Source organism: Helianthus annuus, chromosome 12, assembly GCF_002127325.2.
Source record: "Helianthus annuus cultivar XRQ/B chromosome 12, HanXRQr2.0-SUNRISE, whole genome shotgun sequence".
Classification (NCBI taxonomy): Eukaryota; Viridiplantae; Streptophyta; class Magnoliopsida; order Asterales; family Asteraceae; genus Helianthus; species Helianthus annuus.
This window is the reverse complement of record NC_035444.2, coordinates 94,255,277-94,269,616: the sequence shown is the minus strand read 5'-3', so window position 1 is coordinate 94,269,616 and position 14,340 is coordinate 94,255,277.

The following is a 14,340-nucleotide window of genomic DNA, read 5'->3' as shown; positions in this document are numbered from 1 at the left end:
CGAGACGTGTAAGCGATAACCTTGTCCCGTTGCATGAGAACGCAACCAAGACCAAGGTTCGAGGCATCACAATAGACAACGAAGTCATCGTTTCCGTCGAGTAAAGCAAGGACAGGAGCATTGCAGAGCATATGTTTGAGGGTTTGAAAGGCAGTATCTTGTTCAGTTCCCCAAACAAAAGGCTTGTCTTTATGCGTGAGGGAAGTAAGCAGCACAACGATTTTAGAGAATCCTTCGATAAATCGGCAATAATAGCCCGCTAGTTCGAGGAAAGAATGGACTTCAGACGGGTTCTTAGGTGTAACCCAACTCTTAACAGCTTCGATCTTTGCCGGGGTCGACGTGAATACCTTGACTATTGACAATATGACCGAGGAATTGAACCTCCTCTAGCCAGAATTCACACTTGGAGAACTTGGCATAGAGTCGATTCCCTTGGACTAGCTCGAGAACCAAACGTAGATGCTGCGCGTGTTCGGTTTTCGACTTGGAATAGATCAGGATATCATCGATGAACACGATGACGAAGTGGTCAAGAAATGGTTTACACACGTGATTCATTAGATCCATGAAAACCGCGGGTGCGTTAGTCAAACCAAAAGGCATAACAATGAACTCATAGTGGCTGTAACGAGTGAGAAAAGAGATTATGGGTATATCCTCCTCTTGAATACATAACTGGTGATAGCCTGAGCGTAGATCGATCTTCAAGAAACACGTAGCACCTTGTAACTGATCAAACAAATCATCGATCCGGGGCAGGGATAGCGATTCTTGATGGTCAGCTTATTCAATTCCCTGTAGTCGATGCACATCTGGAACGACCCGTCCTTCTTTTTGACGAAAAGGACTGGTGCGCCCCAAGGAGGGGTGCTAGGGCGAATGAAGCCTTTATCAAGCAATTCCTGGAGCTGACTCGAGAGTTCGCGCATTTCGGACGGGGCGAGTCGATAAAGAGCTTTAGCAACAGCGTTGGCTCCAGGAATGAGGTCGATACGAAAGTCGATATCATGACTCGGAGGTAAGCCGGGTAACTCATCGGGAAACACGTTAGAGAATTCATAAACCACGGGAACATCGTTCACTCCTGAATTACCTTTCTTTTCCTTCTCCGCTACTACAATGTTAGCCAAGAAAGCCCTGTATTCCTTGCGGAGATACTTTCTAGCTTGGATACATGACATGAGTTGGAGTTTCTTCGACGCGACTTCACCATAGACACACAATAGATCACCAATAGCAAGCGAGAAGCGAATCATCTTATCGAAACAGACAACTTCAGCATGATTCTCATGAAGAAAATCCATGCCTACTATGACGTCGAAACTACCGAGCTGCATTAGAATAAGGTCGATAGGAAAGATGTGATTGTTGAGTTCGAGAGTACAATCATGAAGAACAGAATTGACAGCGACGGTTCTTCCGGTGGCAACTTCAACATCGAACGTCTAGGGGAGTTGGGCGCGCTTATGATTAAGGAGCTTTTCGAATTCAAACGACACAAAATAGTTATCGGCTCCAGTATCAAACAGACACGAGGCATATATACCATTCACAAGGAACGTACCATTGACCACGTTGTTATCGGCTTGAGCTTGGCGGACATTGATGTTGAAAGTGCGTCCGCGTGCTGCTGGCTGCTGCTGCTGTGGCTCTTGCTACACCACTCGGTTGGGGAACATGTTCGCGAAGTGGTTGGGATCATCACACGCGAAGCAAGCTCTAGCATGGATCGCGGGTGCAGGAGCCGCTTGCTGGCCTTGAGGAGCAGGAAGTAGAGCTTGTTGACCAGGAGCTTGACCTTGAGCTGGAGCTGGAGCTTGACGTGGACCTGTACGACAGTTGGCGGTGAAATGGCCGTACATGTTACAATGCACACATTATCTGCAGGTGATTCCCACTGGGTGGTGATAGGTACAAGTAAGGCAAGCCGGGTGAGGACTAGTGTATGCACTTTACCGACGGTGCATGGGTAACCGGTGCTGCTACTTGGCGGTGTTGAGGCTGCGGTTGAGCTGGAACTGATTGGAGCGGGGCAGCAGTGGTGACAGCGCAATTTTTGCTACTGTTGTTGTTCTTCCTCTTGCGACGAGAGGACCTTGAAGACTGCGGAGCGGCGGCGGTTTCAGCAGTTGCAGCGGTGGTGACTTGATGCAGATTCTTGGAAGCTTCATCCCAGTAACCAGACTTGACTCGTTTGTCATTGATCTCGGCAGTGAGTAAAAGGGTCTCCTCAATTGTCATCGTCTTTGCAGCTTGAACGAAATCAGCCACGCAATCCAGAAGAGCACGGATATACTTCTTGATGGTGATTTCGGGCGTAGTTACTTGGCTCGGACAGATTATGCTTAGCTGCTTAAAGCGAGCAGTCAAACCAGCGTTGTCTCCATCTTTCTGCTTGATATGCTAGAATTCATCCTCCAGCTTTTGGCGTTCGTGGGGAGGGCAGAACTCTTGCATCATAACGTCCTTCAACTCATCCCACGTCAGCCCGTAAGCTGCATCATTTCCGCGTTTGTTTCTTTCGGTCGTCCACCAATCTAGAGCTCGGGATTGGAAGACGCAAGTGGTGTTAAGAGTATGGAGATTATCAGGACAGCCACTCTGGCGCGGGGTGACTTCAATCGAATCAAACCATTGAAACATGGCCGTAGGACCATCTTCGCCAGTAAATTCTTTCGGGCCGCAGGCTTTGAACTGTTTGAAGCTCAAAGCAGCTTTAGGAGTATCAGTCTGGGACTCTTCAGAAGACTTGCTAGCGTTTTCATTCAGCTCGCTAACAATCTGGGGGATAACTTTCGCCATCTGCTTAGAGACGATGGCAGCGATGCGTTTGTCATCATGATTGCGGTGAGCAGCGCAAGAGTGAAATGATCCAAATGACGACATTGTCTGCAATAGACAGCGCGCCATAGGATTCAAAACGCTATGTAATTGAATCTCACCTCACACGCACTATTACTAAAGCTCAAGAACACGAACAACCACGTAAGCATATAGGCACGTAGGCACATAAATGACAAATTCACATAAGGACATAGGGCACAGAAGCATGTAAGCTCATAAGGCACGGAAGCACATAAGACAGTCAGAACACAGAAACCTATCATTCAAAGTTCGCGCGTTCGAGAATAGCGATTGCGATTTGCGAGTACACAGCGAGTAACATAGCATAAGCAGGTAACACAACATGCGATCATCCACAAGTAGCAACGATTTGTTAGCGTTTTGAGATAGATGTGCAGTGCGATTCGTGTGTGTTGATCCAAGCATATCGCGAAGGCGTATAAATCACCAAAATCGAAACATATAAATAGGTAAAACCACATAAAACACATAAAACCTTTACATAAAATCGGCAAATATCAGAGTTAGCAGTTGCGGGCTCAGAATCGAAACACATAAAATCAGCGATTGTGAATTTGAAATCCAAGATAGATTGTCTAAGGCTTGATAGACATTGACTACCCAAAGCGATTTGACTATTCTCAATGACTACTAGTATACGTTTTGGCCTAATAGACTGTGCACTATCACCGTCACACGGTGAATGGCACGCATCATTTTGGTTATATACGCAACTCGAGTCGTTGGAATCCATCGTGACTTTGGTGAGAGTTTTGTAAAACCAAATTAAAGAGCAGAACGAGTCATCAAGGTTCGGGTTTCACCCCTAACTTAGCGACTTCATTCCTGTTTGTGCGATGAAGTCACGAGTTGGAGAGAAGAATCTGCGTCGAAGTACGGATTTCACTCCTGATTCAACGCAAATTCCCGTGTTTATAGTAAAAATGCGGGTCGAACGAGCGATTTAGTCGAGAGTTTGCGGTTTTCACACCTACTCTCGATCTAATCACTCACTCATTTTCGAAAACAGTGCAGTGCAACTGAGTTAGGAAAGGCAGTGTGATAGTATAGCGTGAGTGCGAGTCGATCGAGAAATAGTAATAAGCTCGTACGGAACCCCTAATGGGTTCGCACAAGGCGGTCTGTTGGTACTTAGACTATAGACTAGGTCGTTTCTAAGACATCGGCCCGGACTAGGTCGAGTCTTGCCTAATTCCCTATAGTTATGGCTCTGATACCAATCTGTCACACCCCAACCGATGCCGGAAACATCGGGGCACGGCACCAAGCGAAACAGACTGTCCAAGAAAATTCCATAACAACTAATGTTACCAAATATTTAACGTTAAGTCCCATACCAAAACATATTCAGTAAAATAATTATTACAGACATATTATCTCAAAAACAAACAAATTGTTTCGACAACTCAAATTTAAAGTGTTCGTTTCAAGACTCCATCCTAGCTCAATTCCATCAAGTAGCAAGCATAGCATCCTAAGCACCTGTCACATACGTTAAAATAAGGTCAATACACATAGTGTAAAGGTGAGCATACAAGTTTGATATTAATAATAGAGTTCGAAATCGTTTACGCATAACCAGCATGAAACATGTATAAAGTGAAGGCAAGTAGGTTATCGACAGAGATGTGACAACTCGAATTTCCAAGATTCGTTTTCGTATTTATTGCACAATCATGTACTAACTAGTAGTTTAATTGCACATTTGGTTACCATGAAATTATATACTTGTTTGATTGTGCATAGTTGTTTGTTATTTGTGAAACTTGTCAAATGTGTAAACTTGGTGGTGGAACTATGAAATAGTTATGAGATGGTGTACTATTGTAAATTATATTAGTTAGGGGTGTAGAGAGCCATTAGTGAACTTGATTATACTTAACCCTAATCCCCTCCCTAATCATTCACTAATCACTTTCACCAAAACCAAAGCACGTACTCTCATTCTTGGGCTCTAGCAATCATCACCATCATCATCACCAAGATAATCATCACGAGTTTGATCACTCTACTCATCTAGAATCATTCAAGGTAATTGTTAATAATTGCTTGTTGATTATTTGATTGATATCGGTTCATGATTTTTTGCAATACTTGTAAACCCTAGTTCTTCACATGCTAATCCTGTAATTGATGATTTGATTTGGATTGTGGTGATAATGTTGTTGATATGTCCTACAATCGTTCATCTGATGATTTAGATTCATGGTATGTAGAAATGTTAATTGTTGAATTGATTCTGCTATGAATGAATAAGGTAGGGTTTGATCAAGAACGTAACTGTTGAAATCGTTTCAATGTAATTGAATCTTCATGATTTATGTTAAGTCCGAGGTTTATAATGATGCATGGTGACCGAGTTTATTTGTTTGAGTATTTGTCTGAGTTTAAATTGATGAATATAGTGGTCCGAGTTTAATAGATATAACATGGTCCGAATATAATTCAATTGATGTTACCCGAGTTTAATGAATTGATATTGGACCGAGTATATTGACCATCATCTAGTCCGAGTTTAATTGGGTAGCATGGTTGGTCCGAGTTTACATAAATCAACCATGTCCGAGTTTAATTGAAAGAACCTTGTCCGAGTTTAATTGAGTGAACCTTGGTCCGAGTTTAATTAAATTAACCTTAGGTCCGAGTTTAAACCCCCTTTATGTGTCCGACTTTGTTCAAAGACCTAATGGTCCGAGTTTATCAATGGATGAATGGACCGAGTTTGGTTATAAGGGTCCGAGTATAAATGAAAGCAAGTGGTCCGAGTATAAGGGGTTGTCAATGGACCGAGTTTAATTGATTTGCAATTGGTCCGAACATAATTGATTGGTTATGGTCCGAACTTAATTGATAAATAATTGGGCCGAGTTTAATGGATTATATACTGATGGACTATCTAATGCACTGAGTTTAATATGATTGACCATGTCTGAGTTTGCATGCTGATTATATGTCCGAGATTGCATGATGATTACATGTGTTATACGAGTTTTGAACAGGGGAGACCCCCCCCCATACTTGTCTGAGTTCTGTGAGATGCATGATCCTGTAAATGTCCATATGAATTACGTGAATTGTATGAATGAGTTAACTGTTACGTGATACATGATTGATACATGATATTGGCTATCAAGCACTATGTGACACTTGATTACATGCGTATCCCTGCGAACATGAACTGATTTGTTATACGTGCAAACAATAGGACTTGATTGATTACTTGTGAGTGCATAACCTAGCATACCGAGCAAACCAAGGTGAGTTCACACTCCTACTAAGGCATGGGATTCCCGGGTCGTGGGAATGGGTTAAAGGTTACCATTGACTAAGAACGTATATATGCTTTTCCTAGACTATCACCTATCATGGTCCTCGGATGTCAGGACGGTTCCGTAGGTTGGGATAACACCTACGTGGTCACATGCCAATTACTATCCTCGGTACAAAGGATACGCACGTAAAACCTACGTGTACGCATTACTTACTTCTATCCTCGGTTATGAAGGATACGTGCGTAAAACCTACGCACACCCCATACGCGCTACTGTTCTCGGACGAAGAACAGGGATGATACGAATAGTCTAGTGGTCACATAACATGGGAAGCCCCCACCTGTATAACTTACTATTGGCCCAGTAGAGCCACCCGTTACTTACTATTACGCATTTACTTACTGTGAACTCGCTCAACTAGTTTGTTGATCATTCTGTTACATGCCTTGCAGATCGTTAGGTACTTGGAGCTTGCACTGGAGAAGCGGGTCGTTGTGGGCAAGGATCGTGGTTTCTACGTTGAACTGTTATGACATTTAAAACTATTAACTATTGTTGGTTTATTTACTATGCTTCCGCTACACTTTGAAACTATGTTTATGTTTTGAACACCTATCGTATTGAATGGATGGTTTACATTTATTTCACTTAATATTAATTACATGTTCAATATGATTGGTGGCTTGATCCTGGTCAGTCACGCTCCCAAGCGGTGATACTCCGCGTGTGGATTTTTGGGGGTGTGACAAGAGAAATATGCACAGACGTGACTGCGAGTTGTAGAATGCGCAACACATATCCCCACTGGGACACGTGAAGTAAAGCCCTTAACAACCCCTGTCCACGACAAGTGCTAAGTCCAAACTATAGTACTATCATTGCTAAGGTGTTAGGCAACAATCACTGTGTAAACATAACGTACAAGCATTCATCGAATAACACATAGCATGCAATAACGGTCAGCGTATAAATAGTGTTTGCGTTGTGTGGTTGATGTGACTTGAATATAGATAACGTATGTTACACCCAAAAGTGCGTAAAGCAAAAAGGGATCAAGTATACTCACAGATTGTGTTTAACAAGTAAACACTCTCTTGGATTGAAGGGAGCGCTGAGAGAGATTAGCCTGAATAGTTAACGATAGCATAAGCGATAAGTGGCTCGTAAAACGGTGCAAAGTACCAAGTATCGGATGGTAATCCGATCGGATGGCAATCCGATCGGATGGCCATTCGATTGGATTGACATCTTGTTTGGTAAGGATGTGTTTGTGTATGATGGCTTTGAAGTTTTCGTTGTAGCATTTTGAAAACAGAGAAGTATCTCTACCCTTCAGGTCGATCGATCGAACGACGGTCCGATCGGGTAACGATCCGATTGGTAGGACACTTAGGGAGAACAAGTTCACAGCAGGGTTGTCACTCGATCTGATTACAATCCGATCGGGTGGCAATCCGTTGGTTACTAATTATGCATTGAACATGTTGAAAATTGTTTAAGTGTTGAGGTCCAAACATCACATGGTCGGATGGTCGTTCGATCGGATGGCAATCCGATCGGGCGGTAATCCGTTCGACGTTCAGATCCTTGAAAAGTTGAATTAAAAACCTAAGTGTTGAACCCTCAAGTGCAATCCAATCGAATTGCAGTTCGATCGGATGGCAATCCGATCGGACGGCAATCTATCCCGCGACCTGATCGTATTGCTAACTTGGGAGTTCATTGAGTTTGCGGTTTGTTCGAGACGATATGACAACGTGGTAAACGACAGAAACCCCATCAAGACCCAAGTGATTCGATCGAACAGGAATCACCCTAGTCCGATCAGTTAACTGTTCGAGACGGTGGTTCACATTTAACCCGAAATCAGTTGTCTCTTAGATAGAATTCAGATCTTGAACCGACATCTCACTAAGAAGGAGTAGAAGATCAGAGCGAGCTCCGATTCTATCGGTTTTGAGTGCTTTGAGTGTAAAAGAGTTGAAAGAAAGTTGGAAAACCATCTTTCAATCCTTTTAACCATGAATATGTGTAGATCTATGCGGAAACATTGGTTAATCTTGTGGAAATCCTTCAGATCTGAGTTGTTCTTGGTGGAATGAAGTCAAAACTTGAAGTTCATAAGAACTCCATGATGACATCATCCTAGAACACCTCAAATACGTTGATTTCACGGTTAAAAGTTGAGATTTAAAGGTGAAAAAGATAAAGGAGTGCTTGTAGATCATAGAAGTACAAGATTTAGGCTGGAAACTTACAAGAATCGCGAGAGATCGAGAGAAATGCATGCTTGAGCGAGATGGTCGAGTGGAGGAGCTGTCACATCACAAATGATGTGACAGAAGGGTATTTATAAGGTTTCCAAAAGAGGAAAGGTGCAAGGGTCAGATTGGTAACCGATCGGATGGCGACTCGATCAGATGGCAATCCGATCGGATGGCCATTTGATCGGTCGGCCACTCGATCCAGGTGTCCGGCGTGTTGAGTTTCGTTGTTTCGATTCGCGTGATGAGTGTTGCGATGCGTTTCGAACGAGCGATGCGATAGAATAACCCATTAGTTACACAAATATCCTAACTACTATATCTAACATACAATCACTATAAATAACTTGCGTTTAGCGTTTACGATTCGATTGCGATAGAGCTGCGATTGCGTTTCGATTAATCACCACAACATAAACATAATTAGATATGCACAAATAACACATAAATAGCACACACACGTAAAACAATATCCAGAACGCATACTTCGAGTTACGAATGCGATTGCGATGCGATAAGCGATAAAGCGATAAAACATGCTATAAATAGCGATTAAACCTCGATCATTAACATGTACTCCACATAATACAACTAATACGATAAAATAAATAGACTATCTACAAGTCAAAGAAGTCAAAACAGGAGTTGAGCAAGGAGTGACAGATCGCAATTAGCAATCTTTTCTTCCTTTGACTTCAATGTTGACTTTAACTTTGACTTCGAAACACGGGGTGTTACATTGTAGTTGACACTCTCTAGCATGTTTTTCATGTAATGGGAATTAAAGGTCGATGCTCACATAGGATGCATGGATGTAGACCTAGATAATTTAATTTGAAGACATTTAAATGTTTCATATTTATGTTACGTGTTTCTTTATCTGGATCTTGTTTTGAAAATGATTATTACATTTGGAAATAAAATTTGGTACATCTTTATTCCAAGTGCTTGCATCTTTATTCCAAGTGCTTGCAATTCATCGTGCCCTGGTGTTTCTGCCTTAGGTTGAGGTGTGCAAATTGGTATCAGACCTTTTGTTATAGAGAATTAGGTATCAGAAACGAAATGATCTAGACTATAACCCTTATGTTCCCAGTATGAAAATTTATGTGCTTATACGGTTCCAACATTTCTAAATCTTCCCTTCTAGACATGTCTTCGTATTCTGTGAATGTTTCTAGCAACACCTACGTCACCATAACTGATGAAGAATCGAGTCTACCAACTTTTATTGGGGAGCTTATAAACACAATCAGTTGGAGCCAAGAGATGCTCTCGGATCTACCGACCCATATCAGGAAGCCCGTGATCGTAATCCATTGGAGTCTAATGATACCTGAATCTTAGGATTCAAACAGACAACTCCATCCTAGCAAGATGGACACCAAACCCCTCTCCATATACCACATTATCTCACTTTGTTTCGTTCCAATATCGTAGAACACATACCTTAAGCGTCCTCCAACCTCGGATCAAGCGCTAATTTCATACGGAGAAAGCAGATTATGACCAACAATTCTTCGCAATTTAAGTGATGTTCCTGTTCAAGAAGGCACAACTACCAAATTCGACCAAGATACCAAAGTGGAAGGAGATATCAAAACTTCATAGAGAGATAATAGTGACCCTATCATTACCAGGAGTCACATTGGACTTGAAATCCCACAATCATGAATCAGGATGCCTAGACTTTTTGATTTTGTGTCACCACCATAACAAATAAAATCGTTATTATTTGTTTATCTAAAGTTGTAATTAAACCCTTATTTTTGTCAAAAAGCATCAAATGAACATATTCTTTTTTTATTAAATCCTTTCAAAAGAAAAAAAAACCCCAACCCCACCCAAACCCTAACCAAGCCACCCCCACCCTCTCCCCTTTGCAGATTCCAACATCCTCTTGCTATTTCCTTTTTTCTGATGAATCTCCCTTCAAGACTTACCTAAAATACACCCCTAAACCATAATAAAAAAAAACTATAAGTAGAGCCTCTCATTCTCTAATTTACTCATTTCCTATAAATATAAAGTTAATATTGAAGAAATAAAATTAAAAAAATATATGTAGATTAACGAGTTACATGTAGCTTGCGAAGTTACACATATGAGCTATATATTTGTAGCATGTCGATCTACGTATATTTTCTTTGAGTGAACTTCAGTTTACATCCTTGTGATTAGATCTCACTAACACTTTAGACACCACTAAGAAACTTTTGTCCATTTACATCCTCAACGTTTCCAACACGCTACACTTTATAACCTTCTTCTAGTTGAATGTTACATTGACTGGTATGTTCTTCACAGCCACAAGTCAACAACGTCACTTCACATCAAAATAAAACCTTAGGTCCAAAAAAAACCTTATCATTTCCCAAACACCCTCATTTTACATCCCATCTTCTTCACCTACCTTCAACACCATCAGCCACCATCTCGACTACCGCTACACACCACCATCCGACACCATCTCAACCCCAATCACCATCACATCACCCCGATCACCACTCGTATGAATTATAAAGAGAAAGTTGGTCATAATGAAACTGAGAACAAACATCAATTCTCTACACTAAGCCCAAAACATCCTGAGAGCGTAATTTAACTTATAAGCATGAGCAAAAAACAATAAGTAATTTAATCAAATATCTAAACAACAATGCCCTCCACAATGACAAAACGAAAAGGGTTACCAATTTAAATGTATAAGTTTCGTTTTCGTAGGGTTGTATTAAGAGAATTACTTTAAATCATAGGAAACGTGTATTGATAAGCAAGAATGGCAAAATAGTCTTTGTATCAGTCAACCAAGCAGTCAAATAACAGAAGGTTGTGAATTGAGCACGTTGGAAACGTTGAGAATGTAAATGGACAAAAGTTTCTTAGGGGTGTCTAAGTGTCAGTTGGGTCTAACCATAGGATTGTAATTGAAGTTTACTCATTTTTTTTATTTTTCACGAATAAGAGTAACATATAAAAAGAATAAAATTCTAAAAACAAATCTTGTTTAAAGGTGGTTTTCTAGTATCTTTTAAGTTTTCTAACGATCAGATGTATTGGTAAACGGTAAAAAAATTGAATACATATACGGAATTAGTTTAATAATTTTTTATGTACTTAAATATACGTATTTGTATGTAAAGAATACAAAATTCATAAATGTAAAAAAAAATTAAATGATATAGATTTATTTCATTACCATTGGCGACCTTTATGGTGTGCGTGGAGGATCACCGCACAATCCCATGATTTTGAGGAGTACGTGTTTTTTAAAATAATCCAATATATGTATATGTTAATTTTTTAAAATAGTATACTCATACCTATTCCAATATAGGCTCATGTACAAATCAATTTTTGTGGTTTAGAAGTTGACCCGTTGACATTAGTTTTAGCGAACACATTACTAATTTTATTTTAAAAAATGACAATAAAACATTAGGCGTAAGGGCATATTTTCTCATGCTCGAGCATAATATATGAATTATCAAAGACCCCATTTTTCCTTACAATCAAATACTATATATCAATATCATCAAAATCCTACCAAAGACTTGTTCTCCAAGGGCGCTACCAATTGACTTGAAATGTGGGAGTTAAAGTTTTCACATGGGCACAAGGATTGGGACCTAACCAAGTTGATGAATACGCAACCTCTCGCTACCATGAAGATTATATTATCTTCACAACAAATTTAGTTATATTATACAACTCAACGTCCATATCAAATGATAGTCATTCGCCATTTTGAAAGTTAAATTATCTTTTATATAAAACCCATATTTTCCTAATTCTTTATCCTTAAATGTTAATATACTTTTCATTTAGTAGAAATTAGTGATATCCCTATATAATAAATGAAAAACACAGTGACATCACCACATCCTATTGGACAAAACGAAACTTCAAATTTTTATAAAACTAGTGATTTTCCGTCTGCGTGTTGCGGCAGGTACCCAATGACTACAAAAGGCGTGTCAGCAATGGCAAGTAGATACCGAATATCAAAACATAAATAAAAATGACGTGGTAAGGATAGTCACTCCGTCCTAAAAAAGCTAATTTAAATTTAAACAACCTAATATATAATAATAGGACCCACACGTCCTACACGTTGGAAATTCGGTTGTTTTCAGTTCAGTTATTATGGTGTTAACACGTTAAAATATGGATGAGCTCGGTACCGGTAATGGCACCGAAAGTACTGATCCGGAAGATCATCGAAATTAGGTACCGGCACCGAAAATGCTCGGTACAATACGGTATGGAGTTTGAAGGTAAAAATCAATAAATATAGGTATGGTGCTATACCAGTGTCGAACTGAAAGTAACGATTCTGAAAACGGCAAAAGGTGGGTACCAAATTGGTACCGAAAATGATTTGGTATTGTAAATTTGGTACCGATACGATACCGGTTTGATTACAAGATTTGATACGATTTGCTCATCAGTATTCTAAATATCCAAGTTAATTTTACATGTTGCAATTCATTCATTACAGAAAAAGACAAAAAAGAAAGCAAAATAAGTTGTTGTGTATATAAAACCTCATTCAAACGAAATACAGTTTACTTACTGTGTGTATGAAAAGTAATCTAAACGATGCAATTACTTGTATTGCTGCGTTGCTACAGGATTTGATGAGCTCGGTACCAACCAGTACTGAAAATACCGTTACCGAAATCCCCAAAAGTGAGTACCGGTACCGAATATACCTGGTATGGTACGGTTCAGTACCGGTCGTTACTGGTTCGGCACCAGTATTTGAGGGTAAAAACCGGTAAATACCGATACCAAAAGTACACCGATTTGTAAAATTTGATACCAATATCCAATACCATTTACTTATCTCTTAGTAAAGTTAGTATTCATTCCATTCAAATTTTTATATATAGGTAATATATAGGTAATTTACATTCAATTAAGAACGCTTTTGTCATCAATCAAAACATTATTTAAAATTTGCTCAAATCTTTCCTATGTTTTCACTTTCACCCCTCTAAATAACCTACAAAATATAATTCAGTTATTTTTTTTAACAATTATATTATGAAAGGATATCTTTAGTGGGTAAATTAACAATTTAAGATATATTCTTTTCATAAATTAATAACATAATCAATCTAATACATCGAATGTAATTAACAATTTAAGATATATTCCTATATATGTTTTTATAGAATGTTATATAGAATCACAAGATATTAATCTATGATTAATTATTTTTTTTGAACGGCAAGGTGTCATACATTTTTTGGGTGCAAGACATCCCACACCCTCCTCATCGGGAAGGCCCGTTGCCCAACTCCGGCCAGACGTGAGTGTCTTAACCGAATCCTAGTTGGCATTCGAGAGTGGCCGACGTCCAAGGAAAAACCCTACAGGTACCTCACCCCAATTAATAGGGCTTGATGAGTTGAGAGCCACCTCGGGATGAAACACGGGTACCATGGGTAAAGGTGCATCAACTACTTGTACTGGAATCATTTGCATTATGATTAATTATTTAACAAAATTTGACTTATGCTAGCATGCGATAGCCTTGAAGAAATGATAAAATAATGTCACAAACTGCTTGGCAGGCTGGCAAATTGCCATCTTTTCTTCCTCTTGGTCAAAGCTTATGGGCTCTATGTGCACGTACACCTTGTTTCCTCTCAACTCCGCGCAAGATTAAATACTTACATGAATGAAATTAATAATCTTAAGAAACATTTAAGCATATGAACAAACAAAGTCAACCTTTTACTTTAATACTATGAAAAATACCTATAGAACCTAACATTAAATTTACATGACAGTTTTCATATCAATACTTGAACATGTTTAACAAAATCTCTCATTATTCTCACACCCTTAAAATCTTATTTTCACACCCCTATATTAGTGATGAAGCTTGAGATTTCCGACAGGGGGTCAAAAATGTATATACCCAA